At 39.6% G+C, this 13,763-nt stretch overlaps 1 protein-coding gene across 2 annotated transcripts in view; it reads left to right on the forward strand.

The window, feature by feature from the left end:
• The first annotated feature begins 10,360 nt into the window (after window positions 1-10,360).
• The window catches only part of ppp2r3a (protein phosphatase 2, regulatory subunit B'', alpha), a 91,999-nt gene continuing 88,596 nt past the window's right edge, over window positions 10,361-13,763 (forward strand). For both annotated transcript variants that reach the window (XM_079875663.1, XM_079875664.1), the window contains exon 1: window positions 10,361-10,555. The gene's annotated coding sequence lies outside the window, so the exon portion shown is untranslated. The remainder of the gene's footprint in view (window positions 10,556-13,763) is intronic.

Consider the following 13,763-nt stretch of genomic DNA (forward strand, 5'->3'; position numbering starts at 1 on the left):
AAATATTGCAAAGTGTTCACATTTTTCTCAAATATGTTTTACAGATATTATGTTATGTACACACCTACACACGTCTGTAATGTTGAAATAAAAGGACAGTTCACGCTAAGATGAAAATTCATCAATTACTCTCCCTCATTTGGAAAACAATTTCTGCCACATAAAAAATTATTTGGTAATTCAAAATTATGACATTTATGAGCTCCAGTCCACACAGAAGACTCCTTTTTTTTGGTCCCTACACTGTTTAAAGAAATAGTTGACCCCAAAAATCACAATTATGAGATAAAAAGTCATGATTATGACATTTGTCAAAATGTATATTTTATTTAATAATTTCACCTTTTTATGTCATCATTTTGAGTTTTTAACTTAAAATGACTTACTATATCAATTTCTACTTTTTGTCATTATTTTTTATGGCATACTATTTTTTTTTCATAGTTATGACTCAGTATGTCAATATTTCTCATAATTATGATTTAGTATCTTTCGACTAATTCGACTTTATTTTAAAGAATGTTTTGTTAGAAGAACTGTTTTTGTCTATTATAATGAGTGTCAATGGGGTCCAAAACAACATTAGACACCGCTGACTTTCACTTTATGGACACAAAAACAGACATTTAAAACAATATGTTGTTTTTCACAAAAGTCATAATGGTTTGGGATGAAAGAAGAGTTTGTTTTAGGGCTTTGTTTTTGTTTTCTACCATAAGTTTCACAATTCCATCTGAAAGTTCTGCAACTTTTTCTTCTTTCTTCTTATGTAATGCCAAGGAAACATCGCATTGTACACATTACAGAAGCTCTCCTGTGCACATCTGCTTTCATTTTACCAGAGAGGGTGTTCCACCATCCCTACATCCGCAGTAGGCTCAGAACACACACACACACACACACACACACACACACACACACACACACACACACACACACACACACACACACACACACACACAAATTGCTTTTGTTTTTCATCTCCGGCAAATAAAGAGGTGTGCAGCTGACATTCCTGTCTCCGAAATCAACACGACAAGAGTTACAACTTGCAGCTGTCGTCAAAATGTCTTACATACGCACACGCATATACTAGTTGAATGTTTACATTAATTACACTGTCCATTTTTATTTCTTTGAAGTTAATGGGACTTGTATTAGACTTTTTATGTAAGTTAGTAAGCTAGGTTGTTAAAACATCTCATTTCTGACATAAAAGTCTGGTTTGTCAGGGAGGGTTGAGTGACAGGACATAAGGAGGGTACACAATGCCCTCCCTTGCACTTGGGCCTGTGCCAGGTGGTGCCACAGTTGGAAGAGTTGCGCACAAAGGATTGTTTCATGGAAGTGAAGGTACGCTTATATAGTCATCCAGATCAGATTCCTGCAAATTCCACACTGACTCTCCCCTCGGCAAGCTGCCCTTATTCCGCTCCAGATCTACATGTAATCAAAGGCCTGATGGAAGAAGATACAGTGTACTACAGAGAAGATCTTTTACTTCAAAGCTGTTTTTGATGTCTTCTTGTTGAACATGACATATTGATGAAACGCTCCATTCAAAAATGAACTATATGGGGTTAGACATTTCACGAACGGCACATGGTAACTGATTTGCATTAGAATGATGTGCCTGTTATCGCTATTAGAAACATCTTGACAGTCGTGTTGTGTATAAATGAACGGCTGTCGCAGGTTCTGACAGGATTGGAGCAGTTCTTTCTCTGCTATTGTTGTTATCTCCAATGCGATAGAGTCGAGAGATAAGAGTGATATTAGAGGGAGAGGACAGTGATAGTGAAAGCTGATGGTAATGATAGTGTGGGCTGATAAAAATCAGACAGAGATTGTTAGAGAAATGGACCACCAGCCGGGAGCGGTTATGGCTTGTTCCCCACTGTTGATGCTTCAAAAGTCAGGTCCTGTGATCCCTTAAGACACCTCATTTCCAGTTTGCCCCTAGGATCATAATAGCAGCACTAGCCCTCACTTTGAACCTCCTGTGAGACATACATGACAATAATTCCATTGTACCAGGGCCTCACTCTTCTGGAGGGGAGAGGAGTGATGCAAGGAGAGGGAAGAGTGTAGTTATATGCTGTGTTTTCTAGGCAGAATGGTGACGCTGGTGGTGACTGAGGACAGAACAGGCAGCCTGCACAGTATTTATGGGTGCTGGAGCAAGAAGCAGCCTGGCTCAGAGCCTCACACACATCACTGCAGACATTCATCAACAGCCGAGAGAACGTTGCACCCTTCCTTCAGCTGACAACCGTTAGCACTGCTAGATTTCACCATCTCACTTTCCCTTTTATTGCTTCTGCTTTTTTCTTAGCCCATGGTCATTCTCTCGTGTTTGCTTTATATCTAACTTTCTTTAGGGTTTCCTGCATGTTTTTAATGGAATGAAAAAAGACACTTAATACTATAAATTTGACTGCACTGACATTACTGGATGAGAACAAAACTTCCACATAGCTGCTTTATAGCTGATTTAACTTTGTTTCATAAGTTTGCAACATCGACACTGGTATTAAATTCAATTGAATCAACACTGAACTGAGATTTGCTGAATAACGACACTTTTGTAGAATAAAACCGAATAGAACTTGTTTCATAACCGATGAACACATTGAACTGAATCAGATCAACACTGAACTGACACGAACTGAACACGATTGTCTTGTGTTTTGCTGCTTTAGGCAGAATTTGATTTTGTCACACATGTTGAAGTTTACAACAATCTGTTTTGTATAAAACGATATATAAATAAAGGTCACTTGACTTGATTGACTTTAAATATATACATAGTCCAAAAGGTGATGAAATGAAATAATGAAATAGCTTCACTGGAAGTCTATCAGTCATTGCACACAAGTTGACAAAACTAAATGTGCAAAAAATAAAAGATTAGATAAAAGATTAAGATTTTAATTAAGAAAAAAAAAATGTTTCTTATATTTTCTTACATACAGTATATGTAATACGTTATTATTAGTATTAGTAGCTACAAAAGTCTAAGGCCCACTGAAGTACCTTGAAACAAGCAGCCCCCCCCCCCCCTTTTTTAATAGCCAATAGCGTTTTGTTTATATCACAGCTCGGCCAGACATATAGTGCAGTATGTGCCATTCACCATATAGAAAATAGTAATTGTGTGAACAAGTGATCGATTTCAGCAGCAGCTTCTGCATCTATTTATAATGTAGGGGGCGGGACACTTCAGATTCTAGAGAGCATTTGATTGGTCAGAAAATCTGATGAGAAGTTAAAGTGCAAAGTGATGTCATCAAAATCGTTGATCCATATTGGCGGAAGTGAGAGATTGTAAGCTTTGAACATATATCTTATATCTTCTAAATGTGAATTTTGTCATTGTTTTGGAGCACACTAACTTATAGACAACCTTAAGGCTAACATATTCATACTTTAAGCCAAAAAACTTACATTTTAATTTCATGGGGACTTAAAGGCCCATTCACATCAAGAACAATAGTGTCCACACCAATAGCAAGCTAAAGTCTTCTGTTTTCTGACATTCTTGCCTTCACTGTTTACTCTGAGAAAACTTTCTTTGTATTGGTATTTCCACACTTTATTGACTGTCTCGTGGGATTTATTTAGTTTGCAGCTTATTTAATGGCTCACAGAAATACAGGGAGATGTGATTCATCAGTTGTAAATGATCCCTTTGAGGTTTGTTGGCTGAAGTCTTGTCTGAGTTGCCAGCTCTGCTCTATAGAGCAGCAGCCCAAAACCATGAGATTTATGAGTTTGCACTCTAGTCTATAGTTCGGTCACAGTGCACTTTATTTCAAAGAAGTATTTTAAAGAGTTTTGAATGTCTGTCTGTGGTCATTAGTTTCTTAACAGAATAGCAGCCTGAGGCCATTTTAGGTAAACCAAAAGGAGTCATGCTGGGATGTCACATAACCCACTTCCTGAAACAAGGCTCCTATTCAGTTCATTTGTAAAAAGAGAAAATACTTCATAAGCTTACGCAGAAAAGCCATCAGTCAAACCAGGCAAAGGTGTGAAACTGACAGAGTGTAGACATCTAGTGTTGATATGTGCTTTAGTTGTTGATGCTATTTTTGAACATATTATTATAGGATTCTTATATTTTGAGATATGATTGTTATTTTCAGTTCACGATTCTGTATATAGTTCTCAAAATGCCAGAGCAATTACGTATTACAAAAATGTCATTTTGAAAAGGTCAAATAATGAAAACTGTAGCCACAGAAAGAATGTCTGTGCTCAGCTAAGTCTTTCACACAAAAACTGGATCTGCATCAGCATGACAGAACGAACACATCACCCTGTGCCATTTCGCGTCCAGCATTGCACTGGTGCCATTAGTCTCGACAGTAGCACATTCTATTTCAGCTGCATGTTAACACTTCGGATCATCAGCTTTTTATACTTGGGATTTGCAGACAGTTCTGAAGCATGTTGTGCAAGTATAGGCTACTGTCCACCTCATGACTGCAACCCTCCAATGAGCCCAGACTTTCCAGTGAACTTAATAACACTGATACTGTCATGACAGAGGTTGGGGAAAAATGTATGAATTAATGTCAACGTTTTATTAATGATATTCAAAGCCAGACTGTGGTAATGCAAGAGGGAGCTACTGAAATTCAAACACTGGTACTTCACTCAATAGCAGTTTTCATATGGAAAAAATTGTGTGCGTCTTAGTTTTTGGTTTGTCTACCAGGGCTCAATGTGGCTGTGGCTTTCAGGGCCACCAAGGCATTGGATCAAGAGTCTTTGATTAGGACTGTAGTTTCTGGACTCAGCATCTGGAAATACAGGCCGCTGTCATCCTGCAGACAACTAAAGCAGACACTTAATAAGTTATTCTGTATCCAGCAGGCCTAAGTCACTGTTATTCTTGGCTCAGACAGAATGAGGTATACTATAAACCTTCTATGAATGTGCCGTATTTACAAATTCAAAATAATATTTTTTAATTTCATTGAACTCAAAATTTTAAGGCAACAAGGTACTTATACTTTAAGTTAAACCAACATCCATCCATCCATCCACCCACCCACACACCCACTCACCCATCCACCCATCCACCCATCCACCCAATCCATCCAACCACCCACCCATCCATCCAACCACCCACCCACCCATCCATCCATCCATCCACCCATCCATCCACCCACCCACCCACCCACCCATCCATCCATCCAACCACCCACCCACCCATCCACCCATCCACCCACCCACCCATCCAAAACACCCACCCACCCATCCATCCAACCACCCATCCATCCACCCACCCATCCATCCATCCATCCATCCATCCATCCATCCACCCATCCATCCACCCATCCATCCACCCATCCATCCACCCATCCATCCACATTGTATCACGTCCCTTCATTAAGAGATAAGGTGTCTGCATTACCTAGCAGAGACTCTACAAGACTTTCACTGGGTCTAATAAAATCCATGCATTTATAATGTTCACTGCTGTGTGAGCATGGGGTGAATGCCACATGTAAAGCTGTCATTCAGAGTGTGAAGTTTGCTCAGGCTCTGGAGAGTTTGGCAACACTTACAGTAAGCACTAATTATAACATGCTTTCTGACAACTAACTTAATCTAAACAAGCAGCATTTTCTCTTGGCACCCCCCCCCCCCCCCCCCCCCCCCGCCCTGCCATGCCATGCCATGCCATGCCATTCCATTCCACTGCACCAGCTCACCTTATCTTCTTTGGTTGTTTTCATTCATTATTTACACTTGATAGACTGGAACAATCATAACAACTGCCATAATTGTGCTTCTTCAGGGCATGAATTTAAAATCCTCCCTCATCTGACTTCTAGTGACCAAAGAAGTTCTGTTTTACACCATTGACTAGAAGTGTAAGAGTATAACCACAAATCTGTGCTCATTAACAGGCCATGAGAAGAAAGCTCATGTTCATTAGAGTCCTTCTGTGTGGATCGCAGCACATTTTACTCATATAGCTTTGAGGCAGAGCAGCGGGGTCATCTTTCATGGCTGGGGTCCAGCTCTCTGATGTGGAGGCCTTCATGCCTCAGTGCTGACCCCTGACATGGAAGCACAATGAGTACTGTGTTTCGGTTGCCAGTAGGCAACAGCAGCCCAGTGGCCTGACTTTGACCATCTCCCATAGTGAACAATGAAGAACGGGCAGCACACCAGATTCTTGACATTTAGTCCTCTTCCTGAGTGAAAGAGCTCTTTACTTCCTTTCCGTCTCAGCAGCTGACTCCTCTGTCTTTCTCCACTCTCTTTCCCACCGGCCCCTCTGGGATTTAATTGAATCCTGATGGTGGTTTTGCTCCTCTCTGTGGCCCGGCCAATTCTGATATATATTCTCCTCCCTTTGTTGATGTTCCGTTCCAGCTGTAGGCTGACTGTAGATGCAGAGCACAGACAGCTGTGACTAAAGTCAGCTGTGGGGCCAGAGTAATTCAGTGAGCAGATCTAGGACAGAAGGACAGACCCAGGAAAGCAAATATAGTTAATGGGAAAGTGGGCATGCATTTGCAATTTTTCAGCCGGTGTGAGTACCACACCACATAAATGCTGTGTCTTGTGTTTTGTAAGGACTCTTATGTTGAAGTGTATTCTCAGTTCCTATTGTTTCTGTGTTCGTTTCCTGTGTTTGGTTCCTGTTTTACCTTGTACCTTGTTTGTCACCATAGTTGCCCTCATTAGTTCCCATGACATCAAATCACCAACACCTGTCCCTCATCAGCCCCTTGTTAACCTATTTAACCTCTGTGCTTCAGTTGTTGTTTGTCGGTTGTTGTTCCTGAATGCATGTTCCGAGTTGTTTCAATTTGTAGATTGTACTCTTGTCACTGGGATGGATTATCTGTGTTTGAGTTTTTTCAAAGAAACTTGTGCTCACATTTGGATTCTCACTCTGTCTTGTCCCTGCTTACACGTTACAGCGTCCATTCATGCTATTTCATAATTAAAATCAGTGGCGGAAATAACTCCTAACTTCACCTGACGAAATTCAATGCAATCTAAAAAAAAAGTGCTTTTCTGGACAAAAATTGCTCCTGCTTGTGTTATTCTCATTTAGATAAAAGCACCTGCTAAACAAACAAATGCAATGCAAAATGTCTTGTATGTGTCATTCGAATGGGGTTCTCAGAGTCAAAAGGCTCCAGGATTCTCATGTCCCCTGCTGCAAATGTTGATTTTGGGTGAGGGGCTGACCTTGTGGCTCGACTTTCTGCTTTCATACTGAGAAAAAACCTTTTCCAATGAGCTCAGCTTTTCTTTAAACATTCTGTTATTTCATTTGCTTGCCATATGGATTCAAGGGAAATCTATGACTTGTTTTTGTAGTCTTATATATATTACAAACATTCTAAATGTATCTGATTTATTTCAGAGGAACGCCAAGTATGATTTGTATGAATGTTATTTTATTATTGAAAGTCTGTCTTGGGGAATATTTTCTGAATATATAATGTAATATATCAAATCTTGATGAAACATTGACTTGTACATATTGGCACAACAGTGTAAGCAATCAAATCTAGGAGTGTGCATTGGACTCAATTCTTAAATGGCTAAACATTGTGTCTGTGGTTTGACATATAGCAGGAAACCTAATGTATTTTTGGTTGGGGTTCAAGAAGTTAGAATACCTTTTAGGAATTTGTTTGCTAGTTATATGTAGAAAGAGCCAATAAAATATACATAAGAATCAGTATATTGCGTTTAGAAATGGCTTTCCTCAGGAACAGACTGTGCAACGTAATCTATTTGGAAGTCAGACAGTGCTGTTTAACAAGCTTTGAAATATAGCATACAGCAACAATTATATATGCACTTTACTGGCTAAAGATTGTGCTAATCCTGTTATACACCAAAAATGATCTTGTCCCACAATGAAGAGGGGATGAATACACAATTTATATGTTTTTTATCCTTTCGCTGGAGTCATAAAACATTGCAGTTTTTAGATGTATTTTCCCAAATTACACTTCAAAATGCATTTTCTCCTATTGATTCTTTTCTTTATCTTCTAAGTTGCATCTCTGTATGACAGCACTTGTCTCAAAGACTTTAGAAAGCTTGGGATTTTAAAAGCTAATCTCTTTGCGGTGACCTGTTTTTGAGATGTATCGTTGTACATCCGAGTGTTTCCGAAATAGACACACTGGATTCCTGCCCCAATCATCCCTTAAGACAAATGAGTCCCCGTCTAGCTGTCTCTGAGGGTCATGACATTGCCACATTTACTTAGTCTATGACGTGTAGTGAAGCTGTATGGAGAAGCTCTTGCTTGGAGGTAGCTTTTAGGTTAGTGTGGGCCTGGGGTGAGAAATTCGGCTGGTAGTGACTATATTTGACAGTTGAAGACTGAGAAGGGTAGAGGTGCTGAGAGATGAGGGGTCTCTACCTTCATCAAGACCATGGACCATAGAATTTCAGGCATGACTGGAACCAAACCCCCCCATGCTCTCCTCTATTCACAAATGTCTTCTCCGGTAACTGATGCCTGAAGGCTAAGCAGACTCAGCTGAACTTAACAGGCCCATTAGCTTTAAATAGACCTGCTCACCTTGTCAGGTGCCTGTATACTGAATGCTCTTTGTCATCTGTCTGGAGAGACGAGAAAAGACAGCCAGGGGACACAGAGATAACCATAAGTGTGTAGTTGCATAAGTGTGTCTTCCTCATTAGTAAAGTGGTTTAATCTTCTGTGTTTCATTAAAACTTCACAGCTAAGCAGCTAAGCTGAGCTTAGATCCTCTTCAATAGATTGAATTCATACTTTATGGGAAAACAGTCAAAGAATTTACGGCAAGCGGTCAAAGAGTTTGTGATGAATTACAGGCAAACCCTATAATATCTTTTACATGCAGAATAATTGGTGAGTCATGGCAGTGACAGATTTAGCAATTATTTCTTACCTCTGCACAGAAAAAACTGTCAATATATAACTCTATATTTATCTGTATCTTTTCAATCTAGAGCTGGAATCCGTCAGTATATATGAAATGCTATAGATCCCAAATAGACAACAATGTGAATGTAAAACACTTCTGAGAGGTTCCTTCCCTTCATGCAACTTATTTGTGCCACATACAGAATGAGTTACTGGGAATGGGCATTAGTCTTTTAAGATATGTGAATCCTCATAAGTACTTTCTCCTACATGTGTTCATCACACCAACATCTCCTCTGACACAAAGGTCCAGGGACGTGCAGAGAGTTCCTCAGGGGCAAATGTAATAAGGGACAATGTAGTAAGGGACATATACTGTATATATATATATATATATATATATATATATATATATATATATATATATATATATATATATATATATATATAAGAACCGGCCAAAAGTTTGAACACTATTTTAATGTTTTTGAAAGAAGCCCTTTATGCTCATCAAGGCTGCATTTATTTGATCTAAAGTACAGAAAAAACTGTAATATTGTGAAATATTACTACAATTTGAAATAATGCTTTCTATTATACTTATAACCTTTGATACTTTTTTCAGGATTCGGAGTTAAAAAAATAACTTTATTCTTTTAACTTTTTATTCATCAGTGAATCCTGAAAAAAGTTTCTAACATTGATAATAAATCAGCATATTAGAATGATTTCTTGAAAAATCATGTGACACTGAAGACTGGAGTTATGGCTGTTGAAAATCTAGCTTTGCACCACATAAATAAATTATATTTTTTAAAGTATATTAAAATAGAAAACCATTATTTTAAATTGTAATAATATTTTTCTGTATTTTTCACTGCACATTTTAGAGTTGCATTTTATTGTGTCCAATAATCATACTGTCTAATGCAATAATCATACTGTCTAATGCAATAATCATACTGTCTAATCAGCATCTTGATATGCCACACCTGTGAAGTGGATGGATTATCTCAGCAAAGGAGAAGTGCTCACTAACACAGATTTAGACAGATTTGTGAACAATATTTGAGAGAAATAGGCCTTTTGTGTACATAGAAAAAAATCTTAGATCTTTTGAGTTCAGCTCATGAAAAATGGGGGCAAAAACAAGTGTTGCGTTTATAATTTTGTTCAGTATAGTATAACTATAGGCCTATGACTTATATATTTTCATAAATAGGCTATAGGCCTATAATGGTGTAAGCACACATCTGTGAAACCTTAAAAAATAGGTAGTTTTTTTTTTATTCTGTCAGGTTCTTTCTTCAAAATATTATAATAATAGCTAGGCTATCGTTCTATTTATCGTTCTGTCGGTGTAGCGTCCTATCTGCGTCCTAGGTAACCTGTTTTTGGTAAGCGTTCATAGTGTCACCGTTTATATATTCCCGCCCCAGTGTGTCTGTAAGGAACTGCCCTGTCCGCGCGCGCTGTAGCTCTGCTCATTCTGCACTGGCTGCTGTCAGCACGCAGAGTCTGAACGGCAAGGCGGAACGCTGTTACTCCACAAAACCGTGTGTTGACACGCTTGGTCATGAAACTATCTCTTTGGATATCGGACTGTCCTAAAATCCCAGATGACAAGCCTTAACCCGGAGCGAAACGGTAGGTGTTTGTTGATATATCGAGTGCTTACCGCTCCCGATACTTATCCTGTGCATTTAAGTAGAAGTTAGGCTACAGAATGCGTGGTTGTCAAATAAAATGTTTCCGTGACTTCAAGGGAAGGACTGAAGTTCAAATAGACTTTATTATCGAAGTTGGGTGTTGAGGAAAGTCACGGTAGGTTGTTTTTGAGATGATATCGCATAGTGTTTTGAGTTTCATGTGTTGTGATCGTGTAGTGATTTTACCGCATCGGCTGTGTATCAAACTCACGCGCGCTGTAAACTGACTGCTGTACACGCCTGCTTTTGTTTGTATTCAACAGACACATTTAATTAGTTGTTTGCAGGTTCACTTTAGTCTTATGTAATGTCTGTCACTTTCACTTAACTAATGTGTTAATAATTGACCAGAAAGAGCGAATATTTCTCCTCCTTGTTGCATTTCTTAGAGTTAGAAGATGTAGAACTGTGAGCTGAATATGTTGCATTCCTTTCTTCCCCACGCTACATAAATTGAATACAATTGAACACATAATTGAATACAATTCATAGTTTGCTGTTGCTAGGTGGGTAAGCTTTTGTTTTTGCTGTCAGACTGTTCAGACTTAAATGCTTAGTTTGTCTGAGGTGCTGTTTAACTCGTTCTTGAGCAGTAGGGACTGGCACAGTGCTTATGTCCTGTGCATCTTGGAAAGATCAGATCTCTGTCATGCTGTCTTTATAAATATCCCGGTGGGGTCTCTCTGCTGTGGGTGTAATTGGGCATCCCGCCTGCACTAAATGCATGCCTGTCCTGCTTGAGTGCAACCTTGAGCTATGCTCTGTTCTTTGTCACTAGCCTGATAACTTGACAGATACTGAGACGGCTGGGCAGTCTCAGGATCGTTTCCTCTCTAATTAGCCCAAAATAGCTCTGGATCACAGCTTGCATTAATCACTTCCTAAGTGCCGGAATTGATCGTCCTGGGTCAATCACAGCCTGTTGTCCTAACACAATATTTTTTCCTCACTCACAAGACTGAGTTATTCAGCGGCACAATATGCAGAAAATATGCTTCCTTACTGACATCTCGAGAGTGAAGTCATTTTGGCACCTGATTCCATTCCTCAGTCTCCACACATCCAGCCGCTCCGAGACTGCACGGGCCTGGTTGGCTGCCAATGAGCCACTGTGATGTGCATTGGTGAGGTTTTGGTCAGCTGTGGCTTGCTGCTCTTCCCATTGTACCCCATCCCGCCTCTGTTCGCTATTGACCGAAGCTCATTAAACTCCACATGAAGGCCACAGCTGAACCACTGACCCCTACAATGAGGCTTTTTTGGGCACCTCCTACAGTACATGTGTGTGGTCTTGCGTCTTGCACAGAGGTCTGTCCACAAGGCTGCTAGACAACTACAATGTGAAGCGGTGTGTGTGTGTATGTATGTATGTATGTGTGTGTGTATATATTTATATATATATATAGGTTATATATAGGTTATAGATATGTTAGTCAGTGGTCTTTTGCAGTGCATGCATGCAGAATTGCACGCACTCACAAAGGCTTGAACATAGCAATTTTCAAGGCATGCAATTATGTTGCTTGCATAGTCAATCCACTTCCTCTCATTCTTGTTTTTAGTAAAGCAAAGCCTCGTAATTTTTAGAAACATTTACAGGGCCGTACAGTCTATTTCTACTCGCATGAATGCACTTTAAGAGCTCAAATTAGATAACATTTTTAAGTAGAGGGAGGTCAGGACTGTTAGATCTATTAAGGTCGTTTTGTATGTCAACAGCTTTGGTCACAGTGTGCCATGGAAGTAAACAGTCACTGAAGGAGAGCTCTACTATACACTTGCATGCTGTAGATGTAAATGGTTTTCCCATCATGTAGGACATGAAATGACAGCTGGACTTGAGTGACTTTCATGGAGGGCCACACCTGGAAGATCCTCATGACGAGCAAACAGCACTGATCATCTCATGAACCCCTCAAACTTAACAGCTTTTTCCAGCAGCAGGGCCATAGTCTGTTCGCTCTTACCACATAAAGAGAGTATCAAAGAAACAACAGTGAACAAAATAATTGGACGGTGATTGCATGTCTGTTTTTGATGTTTGGTAGATTAACTTTTTAATTTTTGCTTCTCCAAACAATAGCAATATTTGGATGAGATAATATTTCGATGCATTGTTTGTTATTTTTCCAGCGTTAACAGGTGACATGTATTGCTCATTCATTATTTTATCCAAACGCTCTCTTAAACCACCACATACCCGCTCCATTCTGAGCATGACATCTATAATGACATGTTAGGATTACAACACAGCTTGTGTTTATAAACCAAAATGGCTTGGTAAGCAGCATGTTTGCGTCAGTGAAAGACACCATGTCAGGTTTGTCCCTTCTGTGAGCTTCTCTAAGCATAAACCCCTCATTGAATGTGCGTTGTCTATGCTGATTAAAATGGATCACCTCTGGAAGGTTTATGTCGATACTGGCCACAATCTCAAATGCTGCATTAAGAAAACCCTCAGGCAACTAGTCAAGTCTCTTTCAAGACTCTACATTTGCCCCCTTCACGTGTTTACTTCCATTCAGAGCGCAAGATTTTCCATGCCACAGCCATTAGACATATTATTCAGAAAACAAGTGTTCCTTCGGGGGACAGCTTCCCAAGAAGGCTCCTGATTCTGAATATAGTTCAATTTAGATGCAAAAAAAGCTCTAGCTGTGTGAGGCCCTGCTCCTTTTGCTGTTATTTCCATACAGCACAGACAAAACACTGCTGTCTGTGCCCTGAATAAAACTAGCAGCTCGAACTCGCTGCTATTGGAGATCTGAGCTTTGCGGAATAAGATGTGACAGCTTTCTGGTGATGCCCGGTGGAATTGTGGGGTTATGATCAAAATCTTTCAGAAACCATAACAACAGATCTTAGAAAAGCTCTAACATTATTGCAGTTTCTGTTGAGATTTGGCAATTCGTAGGGTGGAATGTAGGTAGAATGTGGCAGATGGGGATTTGGGAAATGTATTCCCTGGTGTAAAAGGAGTATTTCGGAGGGTCAAGGTCCTTTTCCCACAGTTCTTTATAGACTTTTCACAGATGCATGTGGCGCCATGCAGAAGAGAGAAAAATGCTGGTTAAGTTTGTGTACTGGTTGGTCAGAGGGCAGAGTGTTTAGATTGGATTTTTTCCATCATTTCGGCCTCTGCAAGG

This window comes from Squalius cephalus (genome assembly GCF_949319135.1).
Source record: "Squalius cephalus genome assembly, chromosome: 7".
Taxonomy (NCBI): Eukaryota; Metazoa; Chordata; class Actinopteri; order Cypriniformes; family Leuciscidae; genus Squalius; species Squalius cephalus.